Source organism: Bos taurus, chromosome 2 (genome assembly GCF_002263795.3).
Source record: "Bos taurus isolate L1 Dominette 01449 registration number 42190680 breed Hereford chromosome 2, ARS-UCD2.0, whole genome shotgun sequence".
NCBI lineage: Eukaryota > Metazoa > Chordata > Mammalia > Artiodactyla > Bovidae > Bos > Bos taurus.
The window spans coordinates 45,629,651-45,646,439 of record NC_037329.1 but is presented as its reverse complement, the minus strand read 5'-3'; positions in this window follow the sequence as shown (position 1 = coordinate 45,646,439).

Sequence of the window (16,789 nt, the reverse complement as noted above, 5' to 3'; positions counted from 1 at the left end):
GGAAAGGTGAATGAGGAAAAAACAAATCCATCATTGTTTGCAGCACCACTTTATGCATATATTCCAGGTAATTTTCATTTCTTATATTTATTTCACTCATGTGAATATTTTTTTCTAGTCACCGTGTTTATGTCTATATAAACTAGCTAAGTAAGGAATTAAGACTTCCCATTAAATATGGTGGGTGAATTTCTAACTTTATCTCAACCTTATCCCAAAGTCCTACTAAAATGACAAAAATTGTTTTAAAAAGGCGTAAACAGTTCTGGACTGGACCCAGCTTTGCCTGGTGTCAAGAGACAGTTGTTAAATACTCAGGACTCTTACAAGCCATTATTAAACTACTGGTAGCTTGAAACCAGTCACAGTGTGAGTTGTTGTTTACTCCCTAAGTCCCTGCTGTAGCCTGCCAGCAGGCTTGTAACCCCATTCTTGGGGTTACAAGAGAGTCAGACACAACTCAGCAACTACACAACCACAATTTCCATTAGAATAACAATTTTACTTTAACTGAAAAGAGTAGTGAGGATAAAGGGTAAATGCATCTGCTTTTATTTGGGGTGAGGAATAGAGCAGATTGATAAATTTTTAACTTTCACAGTAGCAAAGTAAAGGATAATATCTATAGCTGGCTGGTTTCTTAAATCATACACATGTATTGTTCTGGTAAAAAATTAAAGTATAAAGCAAACAGAGCTTTCTTGGTGGTTCAGATGGTGAAGAATCTGCCTGCAATGCAGGAGACCTGGGTTCGAAGCATGGGTCAGGAAGATTCCCTGGAGAAGGGATCTTCCAGCATTTTTGCTTGAAAAATTCCATGGACAGAGGAGCCTGTCAGGCTACAGTCCATGGGATTGCAAAGAGTCGGACACGACTGAGCAACTAACATATGTCATATAAAGCAAACAACATAAAAGAAAAGCAATTAAGGTGGAAAACTTAGGCCAAATTCCATCACATTTCCAACATTTCAACACCATTATTTGAACCATTTAGACATTTTAAAAAGCTGAAAATCATGACCGGTTTTCAAAGACTTCAGGGTCCCTCAAGGCTATAATTATGGTGTTGCCAGGGCTGTAATTTCATCCGAAGCTAAGGTCCTCTTTCAAGCTCATGTGGTTGCTGACAGAATCCACTTTCTCATAGCTGTAGAGTTCAGGGTAGCCTGCTTCTCCAAGACCCCAGCAGAGGGGACATTTCTGACCTCCAAACTTTCTTTGAATGGACTCACTTGATTAAGCCAAACACACTCCAGATAATCTCCCTTTCAGTTCAGTTCAGTTTAGTTCAGTCGCTCAGTCGTGTCCGACTCTTTGCGACCCCATGAATCGCAGCACGACAGGCCTCCCTGTCCATCACCAACTCCTGGAGTTCACTCAGACTCACATCCATTGAGTCAGTGATGCCATCCAGCCATCTCATCCTCTGTCGTCCCCTTCTCCTGCCCCCAATCCCTCCAAGCATCAGAGTCTTTTCCAATGAGTCAACTCTTCGCATGAGGTGGCCAAAGTACTGGAGTTTCAGCTTTAGCATCATTCCTTCCAAAGAAATCCAGGGCTGATCTCCTTCAGAATGGACTGGTTGGATCTCCTTGCAGTCCAAGGGACTCTCAAGAGTCTTTTCCAGCACCACAGTTCAAAAGCATCAATTCTTCGGTGCTCAGCCTTCTTCACAGTCCAACTCTCACATCCATACATGACCACAGGAAAAACCATAGCCTTGACTAGACGGACCTTTGTTGGCAAAGTAATGTCTCTGCTTTTCAATATGCCATCTACGTTGGTCATAACTTTCCTTCCAAGGAGTAAGCATCTTTTAATTTCATGGCTGCAGTCACCATCTGCAGTGATTCTGGAGCCCAGAAAAATAAAGTCTGACACTGTTTCCACTGTTCCCCATCTATTTCCCATGAAATGATGGGACCGGGTGCCATGATCTTTGTTTTCTGAGTGTTGAGCTTTAAGCCAACTTTTTCACTCTCCACTTTCACTTTCATCAAGAGGCTTTTGAGTTCCTCTTCACTTTCTGCCATAAGGGTGGTGTCATCTGCATATCTGAGGTTATTGATATTTCTCCCAGCAACCTTGATTCCAGCTTGTGCTTCTTCCAGCCCAGCGTTTCTCAGGATGTACTCTGCATATAAGTTAAATAAGCACTGTGACAATATACAGCCTTGACGAACTCCTTTTCCTATTTGGAACCAGTCTGTTGTTCCATGTCCAGTTCTAACTGTTGCTTCCTGACCTGCAACAGATTTCTCAAGAGGCAGATCAGGTGGTCTGGTATTCCCATCTCTTTCAGAATTTTCCACAGTTTATTGTGATCCACACTGTCAAAGGCTTTGGCATAGTCAATAAAGCAGAAATAGATGTTTTTCTAGAACTCTCTTGCTTTTTTGACGATCCATTGGATGTTGGCAATTTGATCTCAAGTTCCTCTGCCTTTTCTAAAACCAGCTTGAACATCAGGAAGTTCATGGTTCACGTATCAAAATTAAATAATTTGGGGTCTTAATTACACTGACATTCCCTGGTGGCTTAGTGGTAAAGAATCCGCCTGCCAACGCAGGAGATGCAAGAGACTCAGGTTCAATCCCTGGGTGGGGAAGATGCCCTGGAGAAGGACATGAAAACTCACTCTAGTATTCTCACCTGGGAAATCCCATGGACAGAGGAGCCTGGAGGGCTGTAGTCCAGTTCAATTCAGTTCAGTCACTCAGTCGTGTCCAACTCTTTGTGAGCCCATGTATGGCAGCACACCAGGCCTTCCTGTCCATCACCAACTCCCAGGGTTCACCTAAACTCATGTCCATTGAGTCGGTGATGCCATCCAGCCATCTCAACCTCTGTTGTCCCCTTCTCCTCCTGCCCCCAAACCCTCCCAGCATCAGAGTCTTTTCCAATGAGTCAACTCTTTGCATGAAGTGGCCAAAGTATTGGAGTTTCAGCTTTAGCATCATTCCTTCCAAACAACACCCAGGACTGATCTCCTTTAGAATGGACTGGCTGGATCTCCTTGCAGTCCAAGGGACTCTCAAGAGTCTTTTGCAACACCACAGTTCAAAAGCATCAATTCTTCAGCGCTCAGCTTTCTTCACAGTCCAACTCTCACATCCATAAATGACTACTGGAAAAACCATAGCCTTGACTAGATGGGCCTTTTTTGGCAAAGTAATGTCTCTGCTTTTGAATATGCTATCTAGGTTGGTCATATCTTTCCTTCTAAAGAGTAAGCGTCTTTTAATTTCATGGCTGCAATCACCATTTGCAGTGACTTTGGAGCCCCCCCCAAAAAAGTCTGACAATGTTTCCACTGTTTCCCCATCTATTTCCCATGCAGTGATGGGACCAGATGCCATGATCTTCGTTTTCTGAATGTTGAGCTTTAAGCCAACTTTTTCACTCTCCTCTGTCACTTTCATCAACAGGCTTTTTAGTTCCTCTTCACTTTCTGCCATAAGGGTGGTGTCATCTGCATATCTGAGGTTATTGATATTTCTCCCGGCAATCTTGATTCCAGCTTGTGCTTCTTCCAGCCCAGCGTTTCTCAGGATGTACTCTGCATGTAAGTTAAAGAAGCAGGGTGATAATATACGGCCTTCATGTACTCCTTTTCCTATTTGGAACCAGTCTGTTGTTCCATGTCCAGTTCTAATTGTTGCTTCCTGACCTGCATACAGGTTTCTCAAGAGGCAGGTCAGGTGATCTGGTATTCCCATCTCTTTCAGAATTTTCCACAGTTTATTGTGATCCACACAGGCGAAGGCTTTGGCATAGTCAATAAAGCAGAAGTAGATGTTTTTCTGGAACTCTCTTCCTTTTTTCCATGATCCAGCAGATGTTGGCAATTTGATCTCTGATACCTCAGCCTTTTCTAAAACCAGCTTGAACATCTGGAAGTTCACGGTTCACGTATTGCTGAAGCCTGGCTTGGAGAATTTTGAGCATTACTTTACTAGAGTGTGAGATGAGTGCAACTGTGCAGTAGTTTGAGCACTCTTTGGCATTGCCTTTCTTTGGGATTGGAATGAAAACTGACCTTTTCCAGTCCTGTGGCCACTGCTGAGTTTTTCATATTTGCTGGCATATTGAGTGCAGCACTTCCACAGCGTCATCTTTCAGGATTTGGGATAGCTCAACTGGAATTCCATCACCTCCACTATCTTCATTCGTATTGATGCTTCCTAAGGCCCACTTGACTTCACATTCCAGGATGTCTGGCTCTAGGTGAATGATACACCATTATGATTATCTTGGTTTTGAAGATCTTTTTTGTACAGTTCTTCTGTGTATTCTTGCCACCTCTTTTTAATATCTTCTGCTTCTGTTAGGTGCATACCATTTCTGTCCTTTATCGAGCCCATCTTTGCATGAAGTGTTCCCTTGGTACCTTTAATTTTCTTGATGAGATCTCTAGCCTTTCCCATTCTGTTGTTTTTCTCTATTTCTTTGCATTGATCACCGAGGAAGGCTTTCTTATCTCTCCTTGTAACCTTTGGAACGCTGCATTCAGATGCTGATATCTTTCCTTTTCTCCTTTGCTTTTTGCTTCTCTTCTTTTCACAGCTAATTGTAAGACCTCCCCAGACAGCCATTTTGCTTTTTTGCATTTCTTTTCCATGGGGATGGCCTTGATCCCTGTTTCCTGTACAATGTCACGAACCTCATTCCATAGTTCATCAGGCACTCTATCAGATCTAGTTTGTTAAATCTATTTCTCACTTCCACTGTATAATCATAAGGGATGTGATTTAGGTCAGGCCTGAATGGTCTAGTGATTTTCCCTACTTTCTTCAATTTAAGTCTGAATTTGGCAATAAGGAGTTCATGATCTGAGCCACAGTCAACTCCCAGTATTTTTTGTGCTGACTGTATAGAGCTTCTCCATATTTGGCTGCAAAGAATATAATCAGGCTGACTTTGGTGTTGGCCATCTGGTGATGTCCATGTGTAGAGTCTTCTCTTGTGTTGTTGGAAGAGGGTGTTTGCTATGCCTAGTGTGTTCTCCTGGCAAAACTCTGTTAGTCTTTGCCCTACTTCATTCCGTATTCCAAGGCCAAATTTGCCTGTTACCCCAGGTGTTTCTTGACTTCCTACTTTTGCATTCCAGTCCCCTGTAATGAAAAGGACATCTTTTTTGGGGTGTTAGTTCTAAAAGGTCTTGTAGGTCTTCGTAGAACCGTTCAACTTCAGCTTCTTCTGCGTTACAGGTTGGGGCATAGACTTGGATTACTCTGATATTGAATGGTTTGCCCTGGAAATGAACAGTGATCATTCTGTCATTTTTGAGATTGCATCCAGATACTGCATTTCAGACTCTTTTGTTGACCACTATGGCTACTCCATTTCTTCTAAGGGATTCCTGCCCACAATAGTAGATATAATGGTCATCTGAGTTAAATTCACCCATTCCAGTCCATTTCAGTTCACTGATTCCTAGAATGTCGATGTTCACTCTTGCCATCTCCTGTTTGATCACTTCCAATTTGCCTTGATTCATAGACCTGACATTCCAGGTTCCTATGCAATATTGCTCTTTACAGCTTTGGACCTTGGTTCTATCACCAGTCACATCCACAGCTGGGTATTGTTTTTGCTTTGGCTCCATCCCTTCATTTTTTCTGGAGTTATTTCTCCACTGATCTCCAGTAGCATATTGGGCACCTACTGACCTGGGGAGTTCCTCTTTCAGTATCCTATCATTTTGCTTTTTCATACTGTTCATGGGGTTCTCAAGGCAAGAATACTGAAGTGGTTTGCCATTCCCTTCTCCAGTGGACCACATTCTGCCAGACCTCTCCACCATGACCCGCCCGTCTTGGGTGGCCCTACACGGCATGGCTTAGTTTCATTGAATTAGACAAGGCTGTGGCCCGTGTGATTAGATTGACTAGTTTTCTGTGATTATGGTTTCAGTGTGTCTGCCCTCTGATGCCCTCTTGCAACACCTACCGTCTTACTTAGGTTTCTCTTACCTTGGACGTGGGGTATCTCTTCACGGCTGCTCCAGCAAAGCGCAGTGCTGCTCCTTACCTTTCACCGTGCAGAAGCGCACCGGCTGAGACGGACTGCACAGAAGCGGGGCCGAGAGGAGCTATTCCTCACCCAAGGTCAGGGGGCTGCGGCGGAGAGGAGCTACCCCATGTCTGAGGTCAGGGGCGGTGCCCGAGTGGAGCAACCCCACGTCCAAGGAACGGTGGCTGCACGGGCGCAGGATGGCCGAGAGGAGCTACTCCACGTTGAAGGTCAGGAGGGGATGCAGTGAGGATATACCCCTCGTCCAAGGTAAGGGGGTCACAAAAGAGTCGGACATGACTTGGCAACTAAACAACCACAATAGGCCCTTTTATAAAACTTCTGGAAGAGTGCTATTATTAATAAAGCAAACCAAAGAGTTTTATTAATCTATGTTACCATTAAACATGTTAATAGTTAAATTTCAGCATTTATTTCTTGCTCTGTAATTAATTTCTCATTAATTTCTTCCTGTCTTTCGCTAAATAACTTTATAGGTCTATTATTTAAATTTTTTTTCTGAATATGTTTTGAGTTCCTCTAACTCTAGGTGTAGAGGAACTAAAAAGCCTCTTGATGAAAGTGAAAGAGGAGAGTGAAAAAGTTGGCTTAAAGCTCAACATTTAGAAAACGAAGATCATGGCATCTGGTCCCATCACTTCATGGGAAATAGATGGGGAAACAGTGGAAACAGTGTCAGACTTTATTTTTGTGGGCTCCAAAATTACTCCAAAATTGTGGGATCAGCCATGAAATTAAAAGATGCTTACTCCTTGGAAGGAAAGTTATGACCAACCTAGATAGCATATTCAAAAGCAGAGACATTACTTTGCCAAAAAGTTCTGTCTAGTCAAGGCTATGGTTTTTACTGTAGTTATGTATGGATGTGAGAGTTGGACTGTGAAGAAAGCTGAGCGCTGAAGACTTGATGCTTTTGAACTGTGGTGTTGGAGAAGGCTCTTGAGAGTCCCTTGGACTAAGTGGTATATTAGGACAAACATCTTTAGCATAAGAAAATGTCTCCAAAATAAAACTATTTTGAATTTTTGAACATCTATTAGCAGAGCTACCATAATATATTATTCACCATAGAAAAATCTCATTCATATTTAACCAAAATTCACTCCTTTTACTTATTACAAAATAAAATTAATCACATTAAGATAAATATGTTAAAGGAATTTTAGCCAGTGTATAAGGCTCAATGAGGAAGAAATAAAAGTATAGCAATGATAAACCCCAAATTCAATACTCAATATCTTATAATAACCTACAATGGAAAAGAATCTGAAAATATATATATATATATATATATATATATAACTGAATCACTTGGCTGTACACTTGAAACTAACACAACATTGTATATTAACTATAATTCAATGAAAAAAAATTTTAAAAACCAAAAAATGGAGCTTCCCTGGTTGTCCAGTGTTGAAGACTGCACTTCCACTGCAGGGGCCATAGGTTTGATCCCTGATCCAGGGTTCAATTCCTGCTCAAGGAACTAAGATCTTGCATGCTGCATAGTGTAGCAAAAGACAAAACAAACAAAACCCCCCAAATATCTGGAATCTCAGAAGGAAAAAATAAAATGTTAAAAATAAAATAAAAAAGAGCTTACAATCTAGCACAGACCATCTGATGATTTCATATTACTGCAAAACAGACTATTTTCTGACCAAGCAGGTCATATAATAATATGCCTAGGTGTTAAACTGTCAAAAGAATTTTAAAATTCTAGTTCATTCATTCATTTTCTAATTAAAAGTTTGGAAAAAAAAACTTGAAATTCTTGTATTTTATAATGTTGTGGATTTTGCTGTGCTGTTAACAATCATATTTTAAAAAGTACAAAATATGACTTAATAGTTTGTCTTTCTACTAAGCATTTTTGTGATAAGAGCTCTTTTATTTTCATTCTTAGAAGGACTTCATGCATGAGATTTCCACTTCGTAGTGTATTTACAAACAGCTTATTTTTAATCAACGTGTTAGGAGAGGTAAGTTAATACAGCACCCCAACCTCTACACAGAAGAGGCAGGATGAATTTTCAAATTGTTACTTTAGAGAAATGCCCCACTATATAGAGCTACATGTCTTCAACTGGAGTTTTCACTGTTAATAGGTGCTTCCATGAAACTTACTTAAAGAGATAGCATCTCCCTGTTAAAATGATGATATAGGAAGTTAATGTGGATTTTTTTAAAAACCACAAATCATATACACCTAACATCTTAAACAAATTTTATCCTTCCTAAGATTTTTAAAAATGAAATTCCTCTTACTCATTTTAGTACTTGTCTACACACTACTAGCATTGGCATTCTTGAAAGCAAAAATTCTTTAAAACTGCATCTTCCCATGACTGTTTTATAGGGAGCTACTGGAAACCTGAGCTAGAGAATATGGATTTAGGTAAATGTGATGCTGCCTGCATCTATATATAAGAAGATGGACTTCCCATGGTTTGTGTAGTACATATTGTTATAAGTTATAAATGTTGAAAAGTAATTAATCTCCTATCAAAGAGAGCCTGAGGCAAAGTTAAATTGTATAAATGTTGTCATATGCATTCACAACTTATTCTTAGCTATATTCCTTAATCTAGCCACCCCTTCTTTTTTTGTTATACCCATAGTTAAAAACATAGACACTGAGTCAGACAGAATTAGCTATAATTTTAGCAATTTTGGTTCATGTATTGTTGAAGCCTGGCTTGCACAATTTTAAGTATTATTTTACTAGTGTGTGAGATGAGTGCAACTGTGCAGTGGTTTGAGCACTCTTTGGCATTGCCTTTCTTTGGGATTGGAATGAAAACTGACCTTTTCCAGTCCTGTGGCCACTGCTGAGTTTTTCATATTTGCTGGCATATTGAGTGCAGCACTTCCACAGCGTCATCTTTCAGGATTTGGGATAGCTCAACTGGAATTCCATCACCTCCACTATCTTCGTTCATATTGATGCTTCCTAAGGCCCACTTGACTTCACATTCCAGGATGTCTGGGTCTAGGTGAGTGATCACACCATCATTGTTATTTGAGTCATTAAGATCTTTTTTGTACAGTTCTTCTGTGTATTCTTGCCACCTCTTCTTAATATCTTCTGCTTCTGTTAGGTCCATACAAGTTCTGTCCTTTATTGAGCCCATCTTTGCATGACATGTTCCCTTGGTATCTCTAATTTTCTTGAGGAGATCTCTAGTCTTTCCCATTCTATTGTTTTCCTCTATTTCTTTGCATTGATCACTGAGGAAGGCTTTCTTATCTCTCCTTGCTATTCTTTGGAACTCTGCATTCAGATGTTTATATCTTTCCTTTTCTCCTTTGCTTTTCGCTTCTCTTCTTTTCACAGCTATTTGTAAGGCCTCCTCAGACAGTCATTCTGCCTTTTTGCATTTCTTTTCCATGGGGATGGTCTTGATTCCTGTCTCCTGTACAATGTCACGAACCTCTGTCCATAGTTCATCAGGCACTCTATCAGATCTAGTTTGTTAAATCTATTTCTCACTTCCACTGTATAGTCATAAGGGATTTGATTTTAGAAAAGGCAGAGGAACTTGAGATCAAATTGCCAACATCTACTGAATCATTGAAAAAGCAAGAGAGTTCTAGAAAAACATGTATTTCTGCTTTATTGACTATGCCAAAGACTTTGCCTGAGTGGATCACAATAAATTGTGGAAAATCCTTCAAGAGATGGGAATACCAGACCACCTGATCTGCCTCTTGAGAAATCTGTTGCAGGTCAGGAAGCAACAGTTAGAACTGGACATGGAACAACAGACTGGTTCCAAATAGGAAAAGGAGTATATCAAGGCTGTATATTGTCACCCTGTTTATTTAACTTATATGCAGAGTACATCATGAGAAACGCTGGGCTGGAAGAAGCACAAGCTGGAATCAAGAGTGCTGGGAGAAATATCAATAACCTTAGATATGCAGATGACACCACCTTTATAGCAGAAAGTAAAGAAGAACTAAAGAACTTCTTGATGAAAGTGAAAGAGGAGAGTGAAAAAGTTGGCTTAAAGCTCAACATTCAGAAAATAAGATCATGGCATCCGGTCCCATCACTTCATGGCAGATAGATGGGGAAACAGTGGAAACAGTGTCAGACTTTATTTTTGTGGGCTCCAAAATCACTGCAGATGGTGATTGCAGTCATGAAATTAAAAGACGCTTACTCCTTGGAAGGAAAGTTATGACCAACCTACATAGAATATTAAAAAGCAGAGACATTACTTTGTCAACAAAGGTCCGTCTAGTCAAGGCTATGGTTTTTCCAGTAGTCATGTATGGATGTGAGAGTTGGACTATAAAAAAAGTTGAGTGCTGAATAATTGATGCTTTTGAACTGTGGTGTTGGAGAAGACTCTTGAGAGTCCCTTGGACTGCAAGGAGATACAAGCAGTCCAGCCTAAAGGAGATCAGTCCTCAGTGTTCATTAGAAGGACTGATGTTGAAGCTGAAACTCCAATACTTTGGCCACCTGATGTGAGGAACGGACTCATTGGAAAAGACCCTGATGCTGGGAAAGATCGAGGGCAGGAGGAGAAGGGGATAACAGAGGATGAGATGGTTGTATGGCATCATTGACTGGATGGACATGGATTTGGGTGAACTCCAGGAGTTGGTGATGGACAGGGAGGCCTGGCATGTTGCGGTTCATGGGGTCACAGAGAGTCGGACATGACTGAGCAACTGAACTGAACTAGCAATTTTGGACCTACTTTCTTTACTTCTCTGACCACTTCTAAGTCTTTATCTGTAGAATATTGACAACAATGCCAACATCATGGGGTTATTGTGAGAAATTACTGCCTTGATGTATATGAAATGCTAACACCAGTCCCTGCCAGGTAGAATGTACTAAATAGAGGCTCTCTGAATTCTCATTCTCCCCATCATTGATAGGGTTGGAGCAGCATGAATATCAATGCTAGAGGAAGTGGCAGCAATTGAAGCAACATTGGTTTAAGGCCCCTTCCCTACAGCAGACAATTTCCTGGTAGCACAGACAGTAAAGAATTCGACTGCAGTGCGGGAGACCTGGATTCGATCCCTGGGTTGGGAACATCTCCTGGAGAAGGGAATGGCTATCCACTCCAGTATTCTTGCCTGGAGAATTCCACGGACAGAGGAGCCAGTGGGCTACAGTCCATGGGGTTGCAAAGAGTCAGACACACTGAGAGAATTTCACTCACTTATACTCTGCCTGGCAAGAAAAGATGCTAGAGTCTTTATTCTTATTTGGCAATTCTCTCCTTTTACCTTTGAGAGCATGGGAAGTGGTCTTTAATTTATTTTTGCTTTATTCATAGTATGTGAGTTTGCTTTCTTGTAAAATCATCTGTATCTCTGTGTGTGTTGCAGCTGTGGTGCTTCCCAGGAGGCACAGTGGTAAAGGATCTGCCTGTCCATGCAGGAGACACAAGAGATGCTTATCTAATGTCTATCTGTCTATCTATCTATCTACATACATATTTTAATTCTACCTTTGGCACTAAAAAATTAGTCTTTAATTGAGTGAATACACTTGCTTTTTACTGCTTCTCAGTTCCCAACAGAGGTGGGCCAGTCATTGAGTCTGAACTACATTTTACCAGAGAGTGACTCATGAACCCATATTGGCTCAGGTTTCCATCTTTGTTCTACTTAGCTATGTATAATAGCAAGGATTGTGGGACTCAGACCACTTAGTGCACAATGAAAGCAGGTTCTTTAAGAAAAGAATGAGAGAGTCGGGGGAGGAGATTAGAAAAGAAACTTACAGGAGCATCCTGCAAACAACAGAAATTCCACCACTTAAGCCAGCAGGTTTCTATTTTTGGTATGCATGAAAATTACCAGGGATATTTGTTAAAAAAAAAAAAAATCCCCATGCCCTATCTTTTGAATATTACTATTTTTGTTGAATTAACTAACACAACACATTGTTACTTACTGGTAAGGTCTACAATGCTAAACTATGGTAAAGAACAAAGTGTATCATATTCATCTTTTCAGTGTAAACCAGCTTTTCTAAATATTTTCTGAGTTCTTAATGCAACCAACAAACTGGAAGTAAAAATTCTTTAAATAACTGATACATGAGATGGTATTTGATTAAATTGAATAAACAATATATGAAGAGTAACACAAATCTTAGTTTTAGGGCCACTGTGATTTGATTATTGTTGGTGAATACAACTGTTTAAAACTTAAGCCATCTTTCTTGAAGCCTTTTCTTTATTTAAATATTGACATATACATGACATTATATTTTATTAGTTTCATGTGTACAACATAGTGATTGATACTTTTATATGTTAGAAATGATCACCATGATGTCTAGGAACCATCTGTTCCCATTCAAAGTTATTACAGTATTACTGAGTATATTCTCCATGCTGTGTATTACATCCCTCTGACTGCTTATTTTATACCTGGAAGTTTGTACCTTTTAATCCCCTTCACCTATTTCACTTCTTGTAACCCTCTCTCTGGCAACCACACGTGTGCTCTCTGTATCTGTCTCTGTTTTGTTATGTTTGTTTGTTTTTCTTTATATTCCACACATAAGCAAAATCATATGGTACTTGTCTTTCTCTGTCTGACTTATTTCACTTAACATAATACTCTCACGTTCATCCATGTTGTCATATTTGGCAGGAGTTTGTTCTTTTTTTATGGCATATATGTGTGTGTGTGTGTGTGTGTGTGTATACCACATCTTTATCTACTTATCTATCGATGGACATTTATGTTGCTTCCATATACTGGCTATTGTAAGCAATATTGCAATGAACATTAGAGTACATAAATCTTTTCAAATTAGTGTTTTTATTTTCTTTAAATAAATGCCCAAGAATGGAGCTGCTAGATCATATGATAGCTCAATTTTTAATTTTTTTTAAAAACCTCTGTACTGTTTTTCATAGTGGCTGAACTAATTTACATTCCCAAAGCAATGTATGAGGGTTCTCTTTTCTCTATATCCTTGCCAACATGTGTTATTTCTGGTCTTTTTGATAACAGCCATTCTGACAAGTATAACGTGGTATCCTATTGTGGTTTTCATTTGTATTTCCCTGGTAATTACTGATATTGAGCATCTTTTCATGTGCCTGTTGGCCATCAGTATATCTTCTTTGGAAAAATATCTATTCAGATCCTTTGTCCATTTTTAAAAATGGGTTGTTTATTTATGTTGAGTTATATAAGGTTTTTGCATATATTGGATATTAACCCTTTGTCAGATCACTTGCAAATACATTATCTCATTTAGTAGGTGGTCTTTTTGTTTTGTTGACAGTGATCTTAGATATACAAACGCTTGATATAGTCCCATTTGCTTATTTTACTTTTGTTTCCCTTGCTTGAGGGGATATGTCTAAAAAACCTGTTTTCCAGATCACTGATCCATTTTTCTGTATCATCTCATCTGTTGTTGATTTCCTCTAGTGTATTTTTCATTTTAGTTATTTTATTTTTCAGCTTTGATTTATTCTTTATATTTTCTAACTCTGCTGAAGTTCCACTGTGTTCTCCATTCCTCTCCCAAATTCCAAGAGCATCTTTATGAGCATTACTTTGGATTCTTTATCAGTTAAATTACATATTCATTGACGTCATAGAAGCTCCAGGCTATAATTACAATTAACACTATCACTCCTCCTAATATATTGTTCTTACAGCTTTTCCTTTTCCAAGGGCAACTAGATAAGTGGACAGATAGGTGAATTAACACATAAATATATAAAATGAATGTATCCGGTACAATTTATAGTCATACAGATTTTAGTGCAATGTTTTATGTTTTCTAGATGTTTGTCTATATATGTATGTAAAAAATATTTTTTATATGAGAACTTATTTTTCTAGTTAAAGAAATATACATTTTGGTGTTATTGTTCTTCGTTTTGATAAATACATTTAATGGGTCCATATATGCAGTGCTGAAACCTTCATCAAACCTACTTTAAACTTGTTTTGTGACTGGACTCTTTAACCACGCTTACAGCTAAATAAGCTGGAAAAATTCATACTTTCTGGAAAGAAGACTTGCTGGGGTATACAGGATATTTAAAGCCAGTTGCAGCTCTAAATTTTTAGGATTATTAGCTGTTTGACACTCACTTCTCTATTTCTGTTTTACTCCTCCAAAACATATCCTCATTCTTTCAAGGAGTCCTGTTCAGTGACTTCTTCCCCACCCTTTATTTTCAACATGTTAAGGCAGTTTCCCTGTTGTTTCTACTGCCAGATAGCAGTGCTCCATTTGTGGAAAGGATCTGTGGGAAACTGAATGATGATCTGGTCAGCTTGCCTTCCCAAGACAGGGACAAGGGAAATGTAATATTCTACCTGCTACGGTTAATATTTTGGAATTGTGATGTAAGCATTCCCCTCTAACTTATTCCTTAAAAAGATGGAATAATAACTCCAGTCTGTGTCCACTGGCACAGGGTCTGTTCAGGGACTGAAGGTTGACTTAATAGTGGCTTCCCGCCGTGGGACTGAATTACAGAGCAAAGAGTTATCATGAGGGCCAGTGTGCTTGGACACGGCTGTGTCAACCCAGGAGTCATAAATGTGACACTCAAAAACACTAAGTTTTCTAAGTGTTAATACACTTAGTATATTAGGTCCAAGAATTTGTAAATCAGTCATTCTACTTTGAACAGATCTCCCGCCAGTTGTGACATTGTTGAGTAAATTGGAAGCCTGTTTGCTGTCGTTTCCTCTTTTTGAAATTTAACCTCTTGGAAAAACAGCAGTCTGAGCTGTTATATGTCTCAACACAGGCCACCAGTGAAGACTACTTAAAAATGTTTTCTTGATCCGGAGTATGAATTCTCCTCCAGCCCTCTAGCAACTTTTTTTCCTCCGTTTAAATCATTTTGACAGAGCATCTTTGCTGGGTTCAATTTCTGTGCCCTTTGAAAAGCTGGGGGCAGAGGATTTAGGATGGAGGATTCGCTGTTGGAGTTGCCTTCAACTCACACTGTAAAGGAAGAAAGTTTCTCAAATTTTCACGCTGTGAATGGACATCTTTTTTATGCCAGTTGACTGATGTTTAATTTCATGTAACAGCATTTCAAATGTCAGATTTTTTAACATTACTTTTTAAACACATGCAGACTTAGAATTAGCTGTGTTTGAATAATTAATAATAATAGAGATAGAGATCATAATTATTCAAGTCATTACTATAAATAATATATGTTTGTTATATCATAGCTTTATTAGTTTTATGCTGCAAATAAAAGTTTACCATTTCTGAGTAAATTCAAAGAAAAAGTTTGTAGGGAAGGGATAGGATTTAAAAAGAAAACAGTTCTAAGATATTCAGGTTCTGAATGTGTCTCTCCATGCAGTGTATAGAGATCTGGATATAATAAATTGATGATTCATGATATTTCTCTAGGATTAAAATTGGTTCAAGTTTTTCTTTGCCACAAGTAATGAACTATACAGTGAGCCATAATCTGCCTTTTTGGCTTTTTAGTCTCAAATGTCAGTTGGTAGAATTCCATGAGACAATCAACCATGTTGGTAAAACAATGTTTTGTTTGGGAATATCACAAACTCCTGCTTCACAGTGCTTAATGAATGGGTATGTGTGTGTTTCTACAACATTATTTTTTTAAGGAAACTAGAAGACAGGAAATGCAAACCTACACATTAAAGAGTTCTGCCAAATGAAGAGCTCTGTACTTTTTTTTATAAAGATATTCTCTGCCAAGAGTTTGCCAAAACCCAATTGCAAGTGAACATCCCAACTTCTCACAAACAAGTCACGAAATTCTGAGAATGGATGCCCAGTGTTATCATATGCATTGCCAAGAAATCAGTGCCCACTGGGCAGAGATAGAAGGAGAAATATATTGTAATGTCTATATATGGGTGCACCAGTACCCTGCAGTTCAGACCATGTCTTCATAGCTGTGATAATCCCTCGTTCACGAAGCCTTTGATTATTTCCATGAGTGGTAAGCAAACAGTGGTCTAGACAGAAAGGGATTTTATAATTTCTAGTTTCTTGTAGAGAAAACAAATATTGGTGTCTCTTTTCCAAAGACCTGGAAATACGGATACTATTTTTTTTTTTTTTATCCAGAATCAGTTCAGTTTACTTTGGTGCTAAGAAGTCAGAAAAATCTCAACTAGTAGAGCAATAATTTTATGTATTTTTATTTTTAAGGCAATACTTAATGAGACAGAAAATAGTAAAATATTTTTTAAGCCAGATTTTCCTTGGTCAAGCTCTAAACATAATGAATATCACTTCCTGGGCACTCTGTGATGGGCAGTATGTTACTCCTTTAAATACTTGCAATCATTTTAATAGTTTGGATCTCTACAAGCAAGTTAATTATTTTCAAAGAGTTCAGAAAATTTATCTCAAATTATTTACTAGCAAATGGCAGGTCTAGGTTTTTAACAAAACTCTGTCTTTAACAAAACTCTAAATCTTCTACTGTTTATGACTATCTTCTAATGATCTCCTTATATCAGTAATTAGGCAAACATCTCACTTGACCCCAAAAAAGAAATTTTAAATTACACATATAAGATAATTTAACCTACACAACTAAATTAGCGTTTATTTTCAAAATATCTCATTCCTTCCTTTATTATTTCTCATGTTATTGCAGTAGCATAACTACTCCCACTATCTTTACCTTTAATCTGACCCAGGACAAACAAATATATGGCACAGATGCTGCACCCTCCTTCCCCTTTCTTGTGTCAGGCATCACTGATAGAAAACTATGCTCTTC